General features: G+C 37.2%; 1 protein-coding gene across 2 annotated transcripts in view; it reads right to left on the bottom strand.

Annotated features, from left to right (window-relative positions):
- Positions 1 to 22,046, bottom strand: part of XRCC4 (X-ray repair cross complementing 4) — a 274,482-nt gene extending 252,436 nt beyond the window's left edge. For both annotated transcript variants that reach the window (XM_063086598.1, XM_063086599.1), the window contains exon 1: positions 21,989 to 22,046. The gene's annotated coding sequence lies outside the window, so the exon portion shown is untranslated. The remainder of the gene's footprint in view (positions 1 to 21,988) is intronic.
- Positions 22,047 to 22,159: the final 113 nt, after the last annotated feature.

Here is a 22,159-nt window from a genome sequence, read left to right as displayed (position 1 = left end):
TAGTCAGTGTAGGGAAAATACAGGAAAATGGTCAGAGCCCTTCAGATGTTCAGAATCTTGCCTAGTATTTGCTGTAAAAATCCACGTGCGCCCAGGTGTTCCTTGGTTACTATCTAATGTAATTGCACATGGGCACCCAGGTGTCCTGGGTTATGGACCTAAGCATAAATGACTACCGGCTCTGATACACAGCACTCTCAGGACGTTCCTGGAAGCCACTAGGGCAGCTGCTCCTACCTCTGAATAAAGCCTATTAATTTTTTATCTACGGCTCCCAGCATCATTTCCTATTGCCTAGTTTGTGGACCTGCGTGTGAAGGGTTTGTGACCCAGTCTGCGCAATCTGTACAAGGGACATGAGGGGTCTGTGAGCCCTAGCTTGACAGTCAGAATTTCCACATTGAGGATTTTTAAAATTAATAATTTGTAGCTTTTTCCCTATTAGTACTATGTTCATTTGCTGGTTGGTGTTATCAAAAAGTAAATTACAATTTTACTTTTACTAAATCAATTTACCCTTAAATTTTTGAAGCAATTAAAACTATCAGCAACCCCTTCTATTAAAGTATTTTACTGAAATACTTCCAAGTTAGAATTTTCCAAAATTTAAGGGTAAAGAATTTATAGGATTATTAAATACCTTTCTAATCGTGTCAGGATTAACTCCATTCTAATAATTTTGAAAATGAAAAGTAGGGTAAACATTTGTCCAGGTTTGCCTGGGATCTTCCCAGTTTTAAAACAGTTCAATGTCCTAGGAAATCTCTCAATCCTAAGCAAACCTATATGGCTAGTCACCCTAAATTAGTAAAAAACAGTTATGGCTGTTAACATAATCTTGTTCAAAAATTTGTAATATACAGATGTCCAAAGAAGACATTACATCTCTGCCAGGTCATAGTCCATTCTCAATTTTCATGACTGTGGAATTCCAGCTGCTGCCATTCTAAATATCATATCACTGCTCATTTCCTCTGCTTATCTTTCACAAACAACATTAATAATCATCAGTTTCAGTGATTCATTTAAATTTCACTTCCTCTCCTTTTCTCTTACCCGATGAAGTAGGTATTAAAAAGCAGTAAAATGATCTAACACTTGAATAAATTCCCCACATAGAAACCTAGATCCAAAATGCCGTTAAAATTGGACCTGAAGTTCCAAGACTGTGGACTTCCTTCATATTCATCAAATGGCCATTCTCGATTACAAATAACTTTGGTGGAAAAAGATAGAAGTATACTTATTTTGGGAACTTTCTAGACTGTCAGGAGGACTTTAGTTCTGACTGCAGTTTCCTGTGAGCATGATACTTCACGGAACTGAAGAGGTAAGATAGTACCTGAAAACAGCATTAACTAAGCAAGTCTCTTTTCACTGAGAACTTAGTAATTACAATTTCCTAAACCTTGAAATTTCTGACACCTCTTATATTTCAATTTCATAAGAGTGAGGGTGTTCCTATGAAACACCATTAATTAAGCTTATATACAGTCTTTTCTACTTGAAAAGCATTTTGCTCAGAACTGAAATGTAACTAAAAGCACTTGTATGGAAAAGGAACAAGACGTGCACTGTACTTTTTCCACCACTCACAAACCCACCATTTACTTACAACTGTACCCATTTATCTGCCTGTTTTTTAATGGCAAACAGGCGGATGAATGATAAGATTGGGTACAAGAGAAATGAGATTTAATCCTGGGAAAAAACAAAAACAAAACTATAACATGTTCAGTTGCTCATACTACCTAATTCAACTATGTAAAAATATTTAAAAACTACATAAAATTGTCAATTTTTTAACTTATAAAAATGGCAATTTCAGATAGTTCAAATAATAGTAAGCAGTATAAACAGTACAGGAGGACTTACACTGCTGATTGGATGAGTAATTACATACTTATTTCCTAGGCTGCAATTTCTGAGTCTAAGTAATTTTCAACCACCTCCCTGAATATATTTTGGACAATAGTGGGAGGAGATTCAAAGGTATAAGCAGAAGATTCTCTTCTGAGTTCCCTTCAGTGAAACATTCTCAAAGTGAACTGAAACTCTGTACCTAAAACTTAAATCAAGCCTTGTTCTTTTTAGCAATGGTGCAAATTCCAATACCGCCAGGGGCCATGCAGGTCAGGTGTAAGCCGATAAGCATCCACTGCATGAGGGGTAGGAACTGTGACAAACTGGAATCTACAAGTAACCATATAAAGGTGGTAACCACTACTCAGTGTATAAAGCTATACAACTACACCAGTTGTCAAGTAAGGCAAATCATAACTAAAGCCAAAATGCTTTGTTATTTTAGTTATACTAAGTTCCCATTTGTATTGTCAGGGCTCAGACCTTTCAAACCCGTTGTACAGACTGGGTCACCAGACCCCTCCCAGGCCAGGCTGGGTCCCCGGACCCCTCACACGCAGGTCCATGCTAGGTAGCTGGGAAAGATCCAGGGAGCCGTCAGCAGATGTCATGAGCTCAGTCCTCAGCAATGGCAGCAGCAGCTTACAGATCCAGCAGCTTACAGGTCTGGTGGTGGCAGCAGCCTGTCGGAGGGTCCCAGGGACCCTGGCAGCAACAACTCGCAGCAACAGCCTCCAGCAGCAGTAGTAGCCTCCCTGTGCCAACCCCCCTCACCCCCCGCCAGGAATCCCGTGGGTGGGGGGCACCATGGATCAAAGCCATTCACCCTTTATACTCAAGTCCATAGCCCAGCACATGCACAATTACATTAGACAATAACCAAGGAACACCTGGACGCACATGTATATTTACATCAAATATTCGGCAAGATTCTGAACATCTGAGGGGCCCTGACTATTTTCCTGTATTTTCCCAATACAGTGCAAAATAGATTCTGAGCCTGGATAAGTAATGGTCCTTGGTGATCTGCCATTCTGATTACTCAAGAAACTAACTGCTATGGTTTGAATGTGTTCCCCAAAGTTCATGTGTTGAAAACTTAATCCCAATGCAGTAGCGTTGGGAGGTGAGGCCTAATGGGAGTTGTCTGGGTCATGCGGCACCACCCACATGAATGAATTAATTAATGCCATTATCATGGGAGTGGATTCCTTATAAAAGGACAAGTTCAGTCCTCTTTTGCACTGTCTCTCTCACTCATGTGAAGCCTTCTTCCATCTTATGATGCAGCACTAAGGCTCTCACCAGATGCCAGCACCTTGATCTGGGGCTTCCCGGCCTCCAGAACTGTAAGAAAATAGTTATCTGTTCTTTATAAATTATCCAGTCTCAACTATTCTGTGATAGCAGCATGAAACAGACTAAGATAAAAAAATATGGTACTGAAGGAGTGGTGTGTTGCTATAACAAATACCTGAAAACGTGGAAGCAGGCTTAGAACTGGGTAATGGGTAAAGGCTGGATGAGTTTAAAGGAGCAAATTAGAAAAAAGCCTATATAGCTATAAACAGAGCATTAAGGGCAATTCTGGTGAAGGCTCAGGAGAAGAAATGTAGAGAAAGTCTGAAAATTCTTAGAGATTACCTAAGCAATCATAATCAGAACGGTGGTAGAAATATGGACAGTAAAGGCCATTCTGATAAAGCCTCAGAAAGAAATGAGGGAAATCTTGCTGGAAACTGAGGTAATGGCCATCCTTGTTACAAATGGCAAAGAACTGGCTGAATTGTTTCCCTGTCCTAGGGCTTTATGGAAGGCAGAATATAAGAGCAATGAACTAGGATACCTGGCAGAAGAAATTTCTAAGCAAAATATTGAAAGAGCTGTGTGGCTTCTTTTAAACACATACAGTAAAATGAGAGAGGAGAAAAATAATTTAAAGATGGGCTTTATAATTAAAAGGAAAACAGAACATAAAGATTTGGAAAATTCACAGCTTGGCTGTGTAAAGAACTAAAAAGCATGCAAGGGTACAGCCAAGCTACCTACCCTTTGATAAAGGGATTAGCATGGATAGAAAGAAGCCAGATGCTATTAATCAAGACAGTGGAAGAAAGGCCCCCAAAGCACAGAGCTCTAAAAGGGCAGAATGGTTTCCAGGGATGAGCAGGGGGCATCCACCACAAGCTTACTGCCAAAGGCAACCTTGGGACTCTGCTCCCCACATTCTGGTGCAGCGCTCCTTGGCCACCCCAGCCATGCCTCATGTGGGCTCAGATTCAGCTTGTCCTGCCACTCCTGAAGGTACAAGCCATAAATGCTGCTGGCATCCACGTGGTACTAATTCTACAGGCTTGCAAAATGCAAGAGCTGTGAACGCATGGCTTCTTTCACCTGGATTTCAAATGATGTCACAGATAGCTTCAAGGGCCAAGCGGAGACTTACCATAGGGCAAACTGGCCACAGAGTCTCCACTAGGGCAATGTCCAGTGGAATCATGAAGTCAGAGCCCCTGCAGAAAGACCCCACTAGAGCAATGCTGAGTGGAGGCCACAGGGGCAGGGCCACCCTGGAGACCCCAGAACTGTAGAGCTACCAGCATGCAATGCCACCCTGGGAGAGCTGCAGTCATAATCCTCCATTCTATGAGAGTTGCTACATGGGCTGAGCCCAGCAAAGCCATGGGTACAGGACTGCCCGAGGCTTTGGGGGACCAACCCCCACCATAGTGTGCCCAGAACGTGGGACTGGAGCCAAGAAAGATTGTTGTGGAGCATTAAGATTTATGTTATTTGCCCTGGTAGGTTTTAGACTTACCTGAGAACAGTTACCCTTTGCTTCTTGCCTATTTCTTCCTTGTGGAATGTGAATACTTGTTCTGTGCCTGTCTCACCACTGTATTTTGGAAGTAGATAAGTTAATTTTACAGACCCACAGCTCGAAAGGAATTTGCCACAGCACGAATTGTACCTTGAGTCCCACCCATATCTGATTTAGATGAGACACTGAACTTTTGATTTGGTGCTGAGAGTACTGGGATGGAGTGAATATATTTCACACGTGAAAAGACATGAGTTTTGAGGGCCAGGGTGAAATGTTGTGATTTAAATGTGTCTCCCAAAATTCTTGTGTTGGAAACTTGATCCCCAAAGCAGTGGTGCTGGGAGGTGAGACCTAATGGGAGATGTTTGGGTCATGGGGGCACTACCCTCATGAATGGATTAATGCCATTATCACAGGACTGTGCTCATTATCATGGGAATTGGTTCCTTACAAAATAATGAGTTCAGCCCTCTCTTGCTCTCCCTCACACATGTAATGTGTTCTACCATATTATAACACAGCATGAAGGTCCTAACCAGATGCCAGCACCTTGATCTTGGAATTCCTGGACAGAATTATGAGGAAATAAATTTCTGTTGTTTATAAATTACCCAATATTGGATGTTCTGTTATAGCAGCACAAAACAGACTAACACATGATAAATCCTTATTTTTATGCAGAAATCATCTGACTTTTAAATATTGGCTCATATTTTTTAAGAAACACTGAGCGTGTGTGGTTTAATAACAAATATATTTGGACTGAGCTCTATAAAAACTCTTGAACAAGGACATTTGGAGATCTTCCCTGTTGGTGAACACACTGAGGTGCTAGGAGATGGCACACCTAGAGAGGGCATTGAAGCTCTGTGCCCCCACCCCCATACCTTGCCCTATGCATCTCTTTCATTTGTCTGTTCCTGAGTTGCATGCTTTTACTAAACAAGTAAAGGTAAATAAAGTGTTTTCCTGAGTTCTGTGAGCCATTATAGCAAATTACCAAACTTGATGAGGGTTGTCAGGAGAATCCCCAATTTATAGCCAATTGGTAAGAAGTATGGTGGCCTGGGGCTTGCAATTGGCATCTGAAGTGTAGGCAGTCTTGTGGTACTGAGCTCACTAACCTGTGGAATCTGACACTAACTCTAAGTAGATAGTGTTAGAATTGAATTGAACTGTTGGACACCCAGGTGCTATTAGAGAATTAGAGAACTGGTTGTTAGTGTTGGAAAACACCTCAGTGTGACTAACAAAACAGCCTTAGTCCAACTTTTAAGGCCATGGGTTTGTAACCTCTACTGGATTTGAAACCAACTCCTTTGTCCTCAAGCCCTTGGAATACAAGAGCTTTACCTGATAAATATGATACTTTCCAATGTCACTGGCTAAGGAGGCCCTTAGTCTTTCACAAATAGAGTGAAATATGTCAAATCAGGCATAAATATTAATTTAGATCCGGCCAGATGCTAGGTACTATGCTAGGTGCTAGGGACAGACCTATAAATAAAATAGAGATATCCCCTGACTTCAGAACATTTATACTTTCCTGACAAGGGAATCAAATAAGCATAAGTTACGAAGCACTGTGATAAGAGATATAACAGGGTAGTAAAAAGGGACAGGAGAATGTAGATCAGAAGCACCCAAATTGAGAGAGTCACAAAAAGCTTTCTGGAGGAAGTAAGGCTAAGTTAAGACCTAAAGGATAAATACAAAAAGTTCTGAATCATTGCCTTTTGCTTATAGGGTTCCCTTTCCTAAAATGCCAGTCACTAGTTTGTACCTGTCAAAATCTGCTCATCTTTCAAGGTCCAAGAGCCTTGAAAGCAGTTCTGATTGGCTTCCAAGGATCCCAGCTGTCACTCACTTTATTCCCCCACGGGGGAAAAACAAAAAAGAGGCTTAATGTAGGGAGGATATCAGGATAATCACGTTCAAAGAGACTCTTTGCCAGCTCTTTCTCCTAACAGAAAGGGATCTGAGCTGAATTGCACATACTAAGTCACAGAGGGAACTTAAGAGTATATAGCTAGTGACTCTTTGAAATGGAATTTTGACAGCTTCAGAATTCTAGTACTACTCTATTGGTTTCTCATGTTTTGGCCTCTACAACATTTGAATGAAGAAAGCAGTGAAGTTAATCTAGATTAGAAGTCACTTGTTATTAAAGTATCAGAATTTAGGAAGCTGTACTTCCAAGTGTGGAATGGCAGTGTCTAGCAGAAGAAAGTCGCCTACATAAGTGGCACTACCTATAGCAAGCAGCAGTGAAATAAGGCCACACAGCTAAGAAAAGAGCCTTTTTATAGTACCTTATGGATCAGAAAGATTAACCAATTGGTAGCCTTTTTATGGCTACAAACTTAACATAATTTTGAAACTAAATCCTAAATAGATTGTTAGCCTTCTTCAAAGGATTCTAAAATAGCACTGAATCAGAGATATTTGTGCCTATAAAGCACAACGAAATCATCAACAATCTTCAAATTATGGAACTATCAAGTATGATTTACTCATTAGTTAGAAGTAGGAAATATTACATGCTTTAGAAAACACAAGAAATAATTATTTTTTAAGCAAAAACTTCCCCAGAAGAATTAATGAAATGTTTAGTAACCAATGAAGCTACTTTGTACAAGAGAAGCAAGTTTAATTTTGCAATGCAAAATTTAAAAAGCTGATATGGAAAACCATTCAAAGTTGAGATAGTTTCAGAATCACCTGATACATAAAACAAAACTTCCCATTAAGTTGAAATAATGAATGACATCAACCTGCAGGAAGCCAGTTAAAAAATTCCACCCCATCAACTACTCAATCATTCATTAAGGAAGCACTTTGCACAAATTTTATGCTCAATAAGAACTTTAGCAGAGTCAAAAAAAAAAAAAAAAAGTGATGTCACCTTCCCTCTAGAAGCTTTTAATCCAGTTAGAAGAACATTGACAAAATAGAGTTCTACAAATACTAGAACTAAATTTTTTAGTTGTAAAAAAAAAAAAAAAAGCAAATATATATAAAGCAGTATATAATTTTGCTACATTGGAGTTAAAGTACTAGTAAGATAATAAGAAATATGTCAAATACATGATACATAGCATATGAAGTTATTTTTCTAACTGCATTTTCTAACATAAAAAAATTACATCACCAAAGTGAACAAAAATAAGAGATATGAGAATGTTTATATTAGGAATCCAACATTCATAAATTGAAATACCAACAATAAACTAGTAGACTTACCAAAAGCAACAACAATGCAATTCCAATGCCTTGAAAATTACCTTTGATTAACAAGTGAAATGTGTACTATTAAATTCAATTCTGCCTGCATAAATATCCCTAGTTGGCCAAGGCACAGGAATGTCCAATGAAACACGAGAAACATAAAATATCCAGGAAAATGCCAACTAAAGTACATGCTTTTCTTTACAGTAGTCCCCCTTATCTTCAGAGAATGCATTCCAAGAGCCCAAGTGGATGCCTGAAACCATGGATAGTACCAAACCCCATGTATAGTTTTTTCCTAAACATGCATACTTATGATAAAGTTTAATTTATAAATTAGACAATATAAGATGTTAACAACAGTAACTAATAATAAAATAGAACAGTTATAACAATATGCCAGCAACATGAATCTTTCATTTTGGAGCCATTAAGTAAAATAGGGGTTACTTGAACACAAGCACTGTGTTCCATCTGGTAACCAAGGTAACCAAGAAGGTGGTTCCATCAAGGTAACCAAGAAGGTGGCTAACAGGCAGGAAGAGTCTACAGCATGGACAGGCTGGACAAAGGGATGATTCACATCACGTGCAGGAAGGAGTGGGATGGGGCAAGATTTCATCATGCTACTCAGTGACATGCAATTTAAAACTTATGAATTATTCCTGGAATTTTCCACTTAATATTTTCAAATCATGGTTGACCACAGATAACTGAAACTTTGGAAAATGAAACCATGGATAGGAGGAGAAACTACTGTATAGCAGGGGACCTAGCTCCAAACTAAAGAAATCCATCAAAATAAATTATTACATTTTCAAAAACCAGGTGGTATTTAATTTTTTGTGTATTTTAGTATGATATCTCCCTTGCTCAAACAATGAACAAATGATGATCATGACCAATTTTGTAAGACCTATTATTTGGAAATGCCTGATTTTTTTTGTTATACCCTATTTGGAGGTTACGTGTAATAGTGGTATCTATTTAGCTGATGGCCAATAAGATTCAACCAAGTTAGGACATTCCAGGACATGAAGATCACAGATAGATAGTTAGATGAGAACTCTCAGTTCAGGTATGCCTGATTTAACATCTAAGGGAGTTCTTTCAACTCAGAACAAAATGACAGAGAAAGAGAGAAGAGACAGAAAGAGAGAGACAATTTGATAATGAAAACAACTTGATAAACACTGAAAAATTAAATTAAGGCAAATATATAGCTAGTTACAATGTATAATAATGATAGAGCCTTAATATATCATTAACTTCTCCTAAGAACTCAAGTCATGTGGCTGTCAGTGAGAGAGTGGAACAAACATGTATTGGGCACATGTCATGAACTTGGTACATATTGCTTTAATCTTCATAGTCACCCACTCTAGTAATGACAAAATTGAAATTCAGCAAGGTTAAGTAAGGATAAAAGCATATTCAAATCCAGGCCTATCGAATGTAAGGGTACTTCAAAGAGTTTGTGGAAAAATAGAATTAAAGATGATATGAATCTTTCCATGAACTTTTTGAAGACCCCTTGTATACTGCTGAGAAGGAATGTCTCAACTCTAGAGAGTCTCTATATGAGTCTCATATTTGACTTTACTTCCTAGCTCTAGCTATCTCTCCAAATTTTCTCACTTTATAAATCTTAAGGTACCAGAACTACTGCTACCTTCTACCTTTAATTGTTCCCCACTTCAGGTTAGGATTGAATTGCCTTCCCTTAGCCTATGAAGAAGTTAATAATATATTATACGGATCTAACACCTGAGCAGATGTACAGCCCAGAATTTCCCAAGTGGGAACTTCAAATACAGGCAAATTTCTTCAAATGAGGTTATCATACCTTCTCCCCATATACTGATTTTATTTTAGATTATTCTAAGAACAGAAAACTTTTGAAGTATACAGTTCTATCCTTCTTATACTAATGTAAAGAACTCATGGAATCCCAAACAAAAACATTTCTTTGAGTCTTTATATGGCTCAAGACAGCTACAGGAACTCCCAACTTATTCTAAAATTAAAGTGAAGATTTACTACAAAACTTACAGATTTATGACAATAATATGTCAATATATTCAAGTATTCTCTTCCCCTTGCCCCACATTCTGACTTCTTTTCCTTCCTGATACAAATTTTGTCTTAAAGCCAAACAGTGTATTTTGTGGTATAAATAGAAAAGAACTCATAACCCAATGGCTTAAATATGTTTCACTGATAAAACCCATCAATTCTCTATACACTGCTATCTATGATATATTCATGTTTTAAAAAAAATCCAACATGAGTAGGATTAAACCTCTGGATCTAACTACTAATTTACAGAAAACACAAGGGATGAAGGAACATGTTAAATGTTACTAAGGGGATGCAATCAGCAAAATCTAGATTATGGGAAACTCCAGGGGGCAAATGACCCAGTTTCTTCAACAAAAAAATACAAAAGAGATAAGGGGTTTAGAATATGTAGGTTAAGAGAGACTTAAAAGCCATAAACAACTACAATTTGTAGACCTTATTTAAATCATGATTCAAACAACAAAATTCATGAAGTAACTTGAGAAAATTGAAGACATCCAATATTTCATGATATTAGAAAATTATTGTTAAATTTGTAGTTACATTAATAGAATGGTGGTTGTTTTCTAAAGTATCCTTATTTTTTAAAGATACATATTAAAATATTTATAGATGAAATAATATAACGTCTGGGATTTGTTTCAAAGTAAGTTAGGAAAGAAGAGTAAACATTGAGTAGGATATATATGAAATGAGATGGGTCATGAGTTGATAATTGTTGTGCTAGGTGATGGGTACATGGAAATTCATTATTCTCTCTACATTTGTATGTTTGAAATTTTCCATAATAATATGTGTACTTTATTATTTTCTGTAATAATTATTATTTTTTCCATAATAAAATGAAGAGTTTTCAAGAAGTGTTATTTGATCACCAGGATGACTATGTTCATTGAAGAGAATATTTGTAAAAAGAGAAAAAAAGGCATCTATCAGAAACTTATTCTTATATAATTTAGTGCTTCAAAACTTAGGAGCCTATCTAAAGAAGTATTGAACTCAGTGTTGGCTCTTTGGTAAATACTCCTATCTAATAAGCATTACACCAGAAACACTGGTGCATAATGTACTAGTGAATTTTGCTGTGCAATATTGTATCAAAAGCACAAAAGATGACAAATATTTCATATTCAACTGAAAAGCTAACAATCAAAAATAAGTGAAATTATTTCAATATTTATTGGTTATACATTAACATTTTGTTCTTAAAACCAAGACATGTTACAAATTAATAGTACAAAGTATTCAATATATGAGCCATTTTATATGTATATTTAATTATTGCATGTAAAGAAATCAGAATATGTATTGATATTTTCCAAAATTTCCCATCCTGTGGCATATCATTAGAATCATGCAATCTTAGATTTTTGACCTAAGCAATATGAATCAAACACATATCACACAGTCCCTGGCACGTAACTGGCCCTAACTCAATTTGGCCAAATTCATTTAATTTGTACTAATTGGAATGACTCTAGTTTATAATTTTTCTTGTGAGTACCTTAAATCAAACAAGCACACAAACAAACAAAAAGCTCCCAACTGAAGGATTCAGCATTGTTAGTGATCTCTAAGCATTGGTCAGAGAATCCCATCAGTGCCATGGTCCACACCTCACAGCATTTGAAGTGAAAAGTATTCATCCATCCAATATTTAGAGAGAATTTGTTGATTTTGCCACCCAACACAGACTTTCTCTGCTAATAACCACAAAGCTCTGAATGACTCCCACCACTGCTATTCTCAGCCCACAGGCATTGAGCAGACTGACTCTGTTCCTAGTGTTCGAGGGGTAGAGCACAGACCTAGGCTAAGCCAACATGACATTCTAAACCCCAATGATTGATTCCAAGATAAGCAAATGATTCCAGTTAGGACAACTAAGACCAATGAGGCTTGACTCCAAGACTTCTATTTGCATTACAAAGAATATAACTCTTTTCTACTGGATTTGGTGTTATGATTTTGTGAGCCTGGAGTTACTGATAACAAAATCAACACAGCACAAAGTAGAACTAAGAGGCATACAGTAGCTCAGGCCAAATTCCAACTGCACCAGAACCTAGATCTAACCGTGCATGTGTTAGTTATGAGACTGCTATTGGTCAAACATGTCCCCCAAAAGTTCATGCACCGGAAACTTGGTCTCCACTGTAACAGTGTTAAGAGAGTTAGGAATCCAAATATTATAGTTAAAAGATGGGGCCTTTAAGAGGTGAATAGATTGTGAGGACTGTGCCCTTGTGAATGGATTGATCCATTCATGAAGTAATAGGCCTGGTTCTGAAGGCTTTATAAGAAGAGCAAGAAGCTTAACTCTTTCTTGTTCAGGCCATTCTCGCCATGATTGCTGTAGAGAGCTCCTATTAAGAAGGCCCTCACCAGATTCGCCCACTGGACTACGGACTATCCAGCTTCTAAACTGTAATAAATAGATTTTTCTTACAAATTACCCAGTTTCAGGTATTCTGTTACAAGCAACAGGAATGTACTAAGACAGAGGCCAAGAAACTCCCTTTTGCTTAAGCCACCCTTGTGTCAGGCTTTGGAAACAGATTTCAGTAGGAATCCTCATTGTTATTTGTTGGTTATATGCACTTCAGCAAATCACTTAATTCTCATAACCTGAATTATCTCACGACACCTGCAACAAAGTTATATAAGTAATGTGTATTAGCACCCCTAATTCAAAAATCCAAAATCTGAAATGCTCCAAAATCTGAATATTTTGAATGCCAGTGATGGAGTTTGGATGTGTTGTCCTCCCAGAACTCATGTGGAGATCTGGTCCCCAGTGTGACAGTTTGAGTCACGGGGGCAGATCACTCATGAATGGATTAGTGCTCTCCCTAGGTTGGGGGAGTAATGAGTGAGTTCTCGTTCTATTAGTTCTCACTAGAGCTGGTTGTTTAAAAGACCCTGGCACCTCCCCTCAAGCTCTCTTGCTTCCTCTCGCCATGTGATCTGTTTGTCCCTGCTGGCTGCCTGCTGCTTTCTGCCATGAGTTGAAGCAGCCTGACGTACACACCAGATGTAGCTGTTCTAGAACCACAAGTGAAATAAACCTCTGTCCTTTATAAATTACCCAGTCTCAGGTATTCTGTTATAGCAACACAAAACAGACTAACAGAGCCAACATGACACCATAGGGTGAATAATTCCACACTTAACCTCATGTTAAGGGTTGCAGTCAAATGCAGGCATACAACACACAGTTTATTCAGTGTCCCCTGGGGGAAGAAACTCTTTTGGCCCCTTCAGCTGTGATATATCTTTTATGTGCACCTCCAGATTCCCCTACATAAGCACAGCCACAAAGCATAATAAAACAACAAATCTGCACACCAGACATGACAATGGCAGGTTCCCCACAATTACCCATGTGGAGCCAAAACCTACGTGCATTACTCACTGGGGTTTTTTTTTTGTATATTCTCTGCTCTGTGGTGTAAAGATATTGTTGAAAATGTCAAAAAGGCCTAGAGACAGCCATTTGGGTAACAGTGATAAGAAAAAGAGGAAGCACTAATGTTTACCTATAGCACAGAAAGTCATACTGTTGGAGAAATGGACAGCAGTGTTAAGTATGAAACATCTTACAGAAGAGTATGGTGTTTGGAATAACTACCGTACATGACCTGAAGAAACAGAAAGGATAAACTCTTTAAGTTCTATGCTGAAAGTGATGAACAGAAGTTAGCAAAAAACAGAAAAACACCGCATAAAGCTAAAAATAAAGATCTGGAATGTGTACTGAAAGAGTGAATCCATCAGTCTCAGGGAACATATGCCACTTAATAGTATATGCTGATCATTTTTCTTCTCATGTAAAAAAATAAAATACTTGTACAGTAACTTTTTAATCATAACACAGCACGATAGGTGAAGACTGAAAGCCTACCATTGTCTGCTGTTGCTGTTGTTTAACATCTGATACAGGTATTCTGGTGATGCTACCATGCTGCTTATTTCCTTTGAACATATTATGTTTTCACTATATTAACTGTATGTTGTATATTTTACTGTTAAGTACTTATGTGTGAAAAAGTGAAAGAAAATGATTGCTTATCAGTAGCATATAAATTCAGAGTCAGTAATGATGGTGAAACCACAGATTGTCCATGAGTGGTTGAGATAGCGACACCTTTGATGTCTGATGGTTCAATGTACACAAATTTTGTTTCATGCACAATGTTATTCAAAATAGCATATTAAATTACCTTCGAACTATGAGTATAAAGCACATATGAAACATAAATTAATTTCATGTTTAAACTTGGGTCCCATCCCCAAGATATCTCATAATATATAAGCAAATATTCCAAAATCTGAAATACTTCTGGTACCAAGCATTTTGAATAAGGGATATTCAACCTGTATCCTGTCAGTGGTATGAGCACCACACTTTGGGAAACACTATATTAAAGTCATAATATTCAATGCCACACAAGAAGTTTTAACATTTTCAGCTTAATATGCCTACAGTCTCATAAAATCTAAAAACATGACATTTGAAAACACTGAAAAACTTTATCACTATAGGATAAATAACTGGTAACAGATGGTTCAAGAAGACAACTGGTGAATATTTTACATAAGGCTCTAGTGATTCTTGAAAAAAAAAATCATAATATAAATGTCCATTCAAAACAAAGGTTCAAGTCTCAGTTAGATAATGAAAAATGTTTTCCAAGTTTTTAAAGGTCAACAATTACTAAGTCTAATGTTTTCTCCTCAAAACCCAACATCTTACCTCAGAATATTGGCAAATTCTCTCTAAAAAATGGATAGTCAATTTAAATTCTAAAACTGTATTGCTTTCTCATTACTTTTATTAACAGAAAAGAATAAAGAATATAAGTAAAAATAGAGAAAGAAAAACACCATTAATGAACATGAGCATATTTGTTTCTTCGTGTTTATATATTTATAGAAAAAAATGCAGCTTCTGGCAGAATATGACCTCGATTCTATTTTTCATACATTCTTCACATATAAACATAACATTAGGATGTGGTTAAACGATTAGATTACTACAAAAAAGTCATCAATCTCTGCCATCTGAAAAGAGAACCAATGAGAAGACAAGTCCTGATGCCCATGTTTTATGTTCTTCTAGGACTGTCACTCAAAGAATGTTAAGGTTCACCTTCTTCTAGAAGTCTATAAAACAGACGGAAGATTGTGTGGTTCCAATGACTTGATATAAAAACTTAAAATGTCTCTCTATTTTGCATCAAAATGCTCTTTGTTAAGTTGCAGTGATATTCATATGGGAATTAACAGAGGTGATCTGTGATGTTTAGCCAAGCACATCAACTTTACTTGCTTTTTACTACACAGATTTTCTTCTGAGACATAGTTGTCAGGTAATGATAACCAGGACAGATTTCTTCAACACATCTAAACTTCAGAAACTTAAATTTTCTATATTGCTTTTTAAGAAGTTCTCAGAGCACATAATTTTTGCTCCCAAAGTAATATCTAATTCATGACTTATGCTAATTTCTCTGTAAGAACAATGTTAAAAATGAGAGGTTGGTTCCTAAACACAATATTAGGCAAGTTTTCAAATTCAATGTATTCATGAGTATCATAGCACACTAATTTACAAAGTTATAAATAGCAACCACACTGTCATTTTTTAAAAACTAAGTTGAATCCACATATGGAACTATATTGGTATGCTATACTATGCAAGCATCTACCTACAAATTACCAAAGAATCATCATAAACTTTTAAACTTTAACTTGTTACATCCCCCAAAGTTTAGACAGATGTAATCCTATTTTCTCTGAGCAGCTGTTCATTTGGACATGTTCCTTATTTATTGATATACTGTGTTCAATGCTAGGGTCACATTTCTTAAACAGGAACTTGGTAACTTCCAAATTCTATGGTAAATATTGACATGTCTCAGCATGCTAAGACATGTCAATATTTATACTGTCAGGACTTTGACAAGTTTCTTCAACACTGGTTGCATCTTGTTTTTTTTTTTAGCAGTCACTTGTTTCTGTTCCCATTGATCACGATCCTTCCTTATCCAATACAATTCGCATTGACCATGCAGATAAAATGATATATAAGTAAGCTAAAAGCATCCTTTTATCAAAAGACTAGGTTGAACTCTTTACTTATTTCAATATTTTTTGTCACTTCTATAAGGTAGGTAAAACTCTGGAAACAACGCACAAATTTAGGATACAGTGTCCTCCAAGTAATATTTGGTTTTGATTACTTAACTTAATCCCAAGACTAATCATCTTTTTCAACCCTATTATTAATGCTGAGTCTTTTTATTATTTATAGAGTTAAATTCTTTCTTTCTTTATTAGTCCTAGGTAAAGATAAAATCGATTGGTTTATAGGCTGTAACAGTGATGATGATATTCAGAGGACAGTTTGGATTCATAATGCCATCATAAGGACTAGTTGGGAAGTCTGGCTTATTTAGGATTTAACAGTGTTTTAGATGCTAAATTAGTTTAATATTTGTGCCAAGTGTCAGGAATCATGTTAGCACACTAATCATCATTCAATCAACCTTCAGAGCAAATTTCCATATCACAGGGAGAAAATCTTTGCAGTATCATGTAAACACCCTGGGATAGCTCAATGGCACACAGCAAAAGTCTAATATAAAGTTACTTCAAAAAATAAATAAATAAATAATAAAGTTACTGCAGTAATGGCAACTAGAAAAAACATGAATACCTCCTGAGCAGTTTAGAATTCTAGCATGAATTACTTCTTTTTTGACAAAACAAGTCTCAACAGTGTTTCTGTCCCCCAAAGAGCCCAAGTTCATTAAAAATTTGCTGACTACAATAGTCTCAGATCAATGATTTCAGCCAATGCCTTAGAAAAAAGCACAACTCAGCGGCCGGCCCATGGCTCACTTTAGAGAGTATGGTGCTGATAACACCAAAGCCATGGGTTCGGATCCCTATGTAGGGAAGGCCGGTTGGCTTACTTGGGAGAGCGTGGTGCTGACAACACCAGGTCAAGGGTTAAGATCCCCTTACCCGTCATCTTTAAAAAAAAAAGAAAAGAAAAGAAAAGAAAAAAGCACAACTCACATTCTCATCAGCATTGGCAGTTTCACAAGTATTTGTGAAGCATATTGCCCGGGGCTATAAAATGCATTAACTACCTCCTACTTGTATAAAAAGGATATCTTTATATTATTTTAAAGACAGTCACCTTTTTCCTAGGAAACAAGGTAGCAAATAGAGCATTGATTTTATACTCAGAAGACCCAGCTTGAAATCAAAACTCTACTGCTTCATTGCTGAGTGTGTTTGGTCATGCCATGAAAACATTCATTGATTACATCCTGTATACCCAAAGATGAGAAAGATACATTCATTCCCGGCTCTCTAGTGAGATATAAATAGCCAAAGAGAATTATAATACCAGCTTTTGAAGTTCAGAGGTAGGGTGAGATCTCCTCTGAAAAGTAGCATTTAAGCCAGCCTGACACTTTAGCGAAGTCTTCTTCATGTTATTCTAATATGAATTTTAAAGGAGAAATAGATAGGTGAGAAGGATTTATGGGTAGAAGAAAGATAAGGAAGGGTATTCAAGGCAGAAGAGTCTGCAGGAACAAAAACTTGGAGGCAAGAAATAGCATGATATATGGAAATGATAAATAATTCAGTGTTTCAGATTACAAATCAGGAATTACAAATTCAAATGCCCAGTCAAGTTCATTCATTCATCCAAAACCTACTGAGTACTTCTATGCCTCAGACAAACGTTCTCTTGGCATAAGAGAACAAAACATAAAAATTCCTGCTCTCGTGGATTTTCCATTTTAATAGGGCAAGACAAAAATACCTGTAACGAATATGCAAAATATATAGTATAGTGAAAAGTGCTATACTAAAGGAAGAAAATAAAACAGGGTAGAGGAGACTGGGAGGGCAGAGGTGATTGGGGGTTCAGACAGTTGCAAAGCTGCAATTTTAAATAGGGAGATTGGGTTAGGCTTTACGGAAACGGTGACATTTGAGCAAATATATAAAAGAGAGCATGATTTGGCAATGTAGATGTCTGGGGAAAAGCATTACAATTACAGGAAGCAGCCAGTGCAAAGGCCCTAAGGTAGAAGTAGACCTGGTGTATTTAAGAAACAAGGTGGCCAGTGGGGCTGGAACAAAGTGAGGGAGGGAGAGAATACAAAGACATGAGGCCAGAGAGGTAATGGGAGACCAGATCACATAGAGTCTTACAGATCAATATAAGAATGCCAGCTTCTAGCACAAGTCAAATGAGTCATAAAAGGTTTTTAAGCTAATATTCTTCTTATTTTGGAATAATTGTTAATTTACAGAAAAGTTGTAAAGTTCCCACATACCCCTCATCCAGTTTCCCCTAATGTTAACATCTTATATTTCCATGGTACATTTATTAAAATTAAAAAATCAACATTGAGTCTCAGCCATTTCACCATGCGATATCCTATGTAGCTACAGAGAGTCACCACCAGGAATAGGCCCTCACCAGATGTGTTCCCTGGACTTTGGACTTCCCAGCCTCTGAAACTGTAAGAAATAAATTTCATTTCTTTAAGCATTAAAACAAATAAAAAACCTCACCAACCCTGATACATTACTATGAATTAAACTCTAGACTTTATTTGGATTTCACCAGATTTTCCACTAATGTCTTCTGTCTGTAATAGGATCCAACCTAAGATAACACATTGTATTTAGAATCTTACATTTTAATACAATTTTTGACTTACGGTTTAAAAGTATCACTCTGGCTATCATATGAGAATAGACTGTAGGGCAGCAAGGATCGAAGAAAGCAAGGAGAACAGTTAGAACACTACTGCTGTAATCCAAGCAAGAAATGACAGTGGCTACTAACAGAAATCCAAGCAAGAGATGATCAATATTCTAACAGCAGAAATAGTAAGAAACTGTTGAATTCTAGATATATTTTATAGAGAGAGACAACAGGATTTGCTGATAGATTTGACGGAAAAGAAGGGAGAGTAAGGAGTCAAAGATGACAGCAACTGGCTGTATAGGGTTGCCATCAACTAGGATGAGAAGGAATGGGACAGATTTGGGGTTAAAGGAGTTCAGTTTGTGTTATTTGAGTTTGAGGTATCTTTTAAATACATAAATGGAGATGCAGAGGTAGACAATTTAATATATGAGTCTGGAATTCACACAGAGAAGGGATTAGAAATATAAATGTGGAAGTCTTTGGTACACAGATGGTATTTAAAGTCATAAGACTTGATGACATCATCAAAAGGGGTATACACAGGACAGGAAGTGAACCAAAGATTGATCCATGGACCACTTAAACAATAAAAGATTGGGAAGAATATAAGGATCCAGCAGAGGAGACACAGAAGAAGCAACCAAAGAGGTAGAAGGAAAACCAAGAGAGTATGGTGTCCTGGAAATCAAGTGAAGAAAATGTATCATGGAGATGGGAGTGAACAACTGTGTCCAAGGTTGCTGACAGGTCAAATATGATGAGAACTGAGAATGATCAACACCCAGAGATCACTGGTGATACTAACAAGAACATCTTCAAGCAGTGTGGGAGTAATAGCCACTTTGGAGTGAACTCAAGAAGAAATAGAAAGAGGCACTGGGAAATGGTGCATAAAGAACTCTTTAGAGTACTTTTATTGCAGAGAAGAGCAAATAAATGGAGTTGAAAATGGGGAAATGTTAAGAGAAGCACCTCTAAGGTGAAAGAAATAGCCAGATCAAACAAAACTTTTATGGTCTTAATCCAAGAGCCATGGAGGAAGAGAATAAAAAGGGGGAGAGAGGGAGGGGAAACAAAGATAAACACTGGACCACAAAGAACCTCAGCCTCAGGGTATGGAGGCTAGTTGAGAATCAGAGAAAACAAGCAATTAAGCAAAATCATTGTCTTTTAATCTATGTGAATATCAGTGAATGAAAGGTAAATAATGTAAAAGGAAATCATCAACTATCATTAACACAAGACACAGAGTAAAAAGAGAAAATGGAGAGAAAGTGGTTTAGTGGTATTAAGGCAATACCAATTGAATTCAAAAAACGTTTTATTGAGTGTTTAACACATGTAAGTCAATCATCCCTCCATTATTATCCCTCCTCTCAGGGGGCTTTTAATTGAGTGTAGGAGAAAACCATACACACAATAATATCCAAAACTTACTGAGTGCTTACTATATGCCAAACACTTGGCTAGATGATTTACTTGTATTAACTCATCCTCACAACTCTGAGGAAACCTGTGCTCTCTTTCCAAAGAAAATATAAATATGCACTATTTTTACATACAACTCTAGAAAACCTATGAAACCAATTTTGGAAATTTTGCAAGACAGATAATAATTTTTGAACAAAGGAATGACATAGATTTTATTTTTAGTAAGAAAATGATCCCAGATGGTTTGAGATGAGAATCCACAGCAAAGCTGCCAGAAAGATGACTTTTGAAATAGTGATACAAGATAGTACCTAAATTAGCTCATTGGCAATGAAAATCAAAAGCAGGGGTTTAAGTGCTTAACGACCATGAAGCTCAGCTACCGCCTCCCCAAAGATTTCAAGGCATGACAGATTAACTTTGTTTGCTTTTTTACATGAATACAATAAACATTATACATATATGTTCAGCCTCATCTTGTATTCCTCTATGAACAACTTAAAAATAACTGGCAAACAAATGTTTTTCTCTACTATTTTGGAGCTCAGGTACATAAGAATCCATGGCCTAAAATTAATTATAATCCATAAATATAAGCAAATCAATTGTGATCTCTAACAACGTCAGCTTCCTGATAACTCTTTACAGGTAGCCTGAAGCACAGCTTCATACAGAAGTATTACTCTGAAGTGTCACAAAGACCAAGACAATTTTTACATAAAAGCAAAGGCAGTTCTAATGTCTACAGACACGTTTACTAACTCTAGAAGCCAAGCTTAATGAGTTGCACAACATAATTTCCATATCTAAATTAAGTTTGTTTAATTTGAATGGCAAGACTTGGAAGGTATAAAGTAAGGCAATTACAAGAGAGCATTAAATGACTTTTTTTTGATAGGTGGAGGGTACTGTATGTTTTCATACGTTTCTTATTCCCCTCCTCCCCGTCCCCATTAAATTTCTTAAAAGAAAGCCATCTTTGTTCCTATGCTGCAATCTCATGATTCTGTGAATAAGGCAGGCGCTCAACAAAATACTTAATTAGTGTATCTGACCACCTTTTGACAATTCAGTATAATGGATTCAAAAATCAAGTTAGTTATGGTTTAAAAGAAAACAAAACCTTGGTATGCAGTAGCGAACAATGTATACACAAATAGCAGAAACTCAAACCTCCTAATCATTGTGTTGCCCTACATATGGAAGGTATCACAGGTTCGACGAATACAGATCATAAACCAACTCCTCACTTGAGTTTCCTGCCCTCTTTTTTGCTATACGCCTCCAGAGTAAAAAAATGACAACATTCTGAAAAGATCCCTCTGCTGCCCGAGAAAAAATAAACCACACACATGGAGTCAAGGGGGTAAGAGGGTTCCTATAATTTTCTAACACACTTAACAGTGAAAACCCCTGACTTCTGAATAACTCCAGAAACTACGCAAACTCGAACACGTCAAAGTGCCTGTTTCTCCATCTATAAAACGGAGAAAGAAAAACGAGGATGGGGCAGGGGGGGTGGGCAATAGAGATTAATCTAATGGTATTATTAAAATTAGAGGAAACTAAATACCACTACTACTCAACAAGTGCACGCCCTGTGGATGACGCTGGGCAGCCCTAGCAGCTCCAAGAGCCCACAAGCGGAAGGCCCATGGACTCACACACTGAGGGAGATCCGCGCACTGCGGAGTTCTAGAAATAAACAACGGGAAGCTCAAAAAGAAAGGAATGAAAGAAAGAAAAAGAAAAAACAACACGACAGCAAATTACTATTATTCTAAGAGGCAGCCCCTACTTCCGGACCCTACCTCCCAGTGACTCCACTTCCGGTCTCCTCCGAAAGGCCCGCTCCCACAGGCAAACGTCCTGCAGCCAATGAGAGCATCAGCTACTTCTGCAGGAGAGCACGTCGTTACCTAAATCCCGCCTCTTCCTGGAGAGAGGAGCCTATCCTAGCGTCTAAGTCGCGCGGTTCGGGT

Source organism: Cynocephalus volans, chromosome 2, assembly GCF_027409185.1.
Source record: "Cynocephalus volans isolate mCynVol1 chromosome 2, mCynVol1.pri, whole genome shotgun sequence".
NCBI lineage: Eukaryota > Metazoa > Chordata > Mammalia > Dermoptera > Cynocephalidae > Cynocephalus > Cynocephalus volans.
This window is presented reverse-complemented; position numbering and strand designations above follow the sequence as displayed.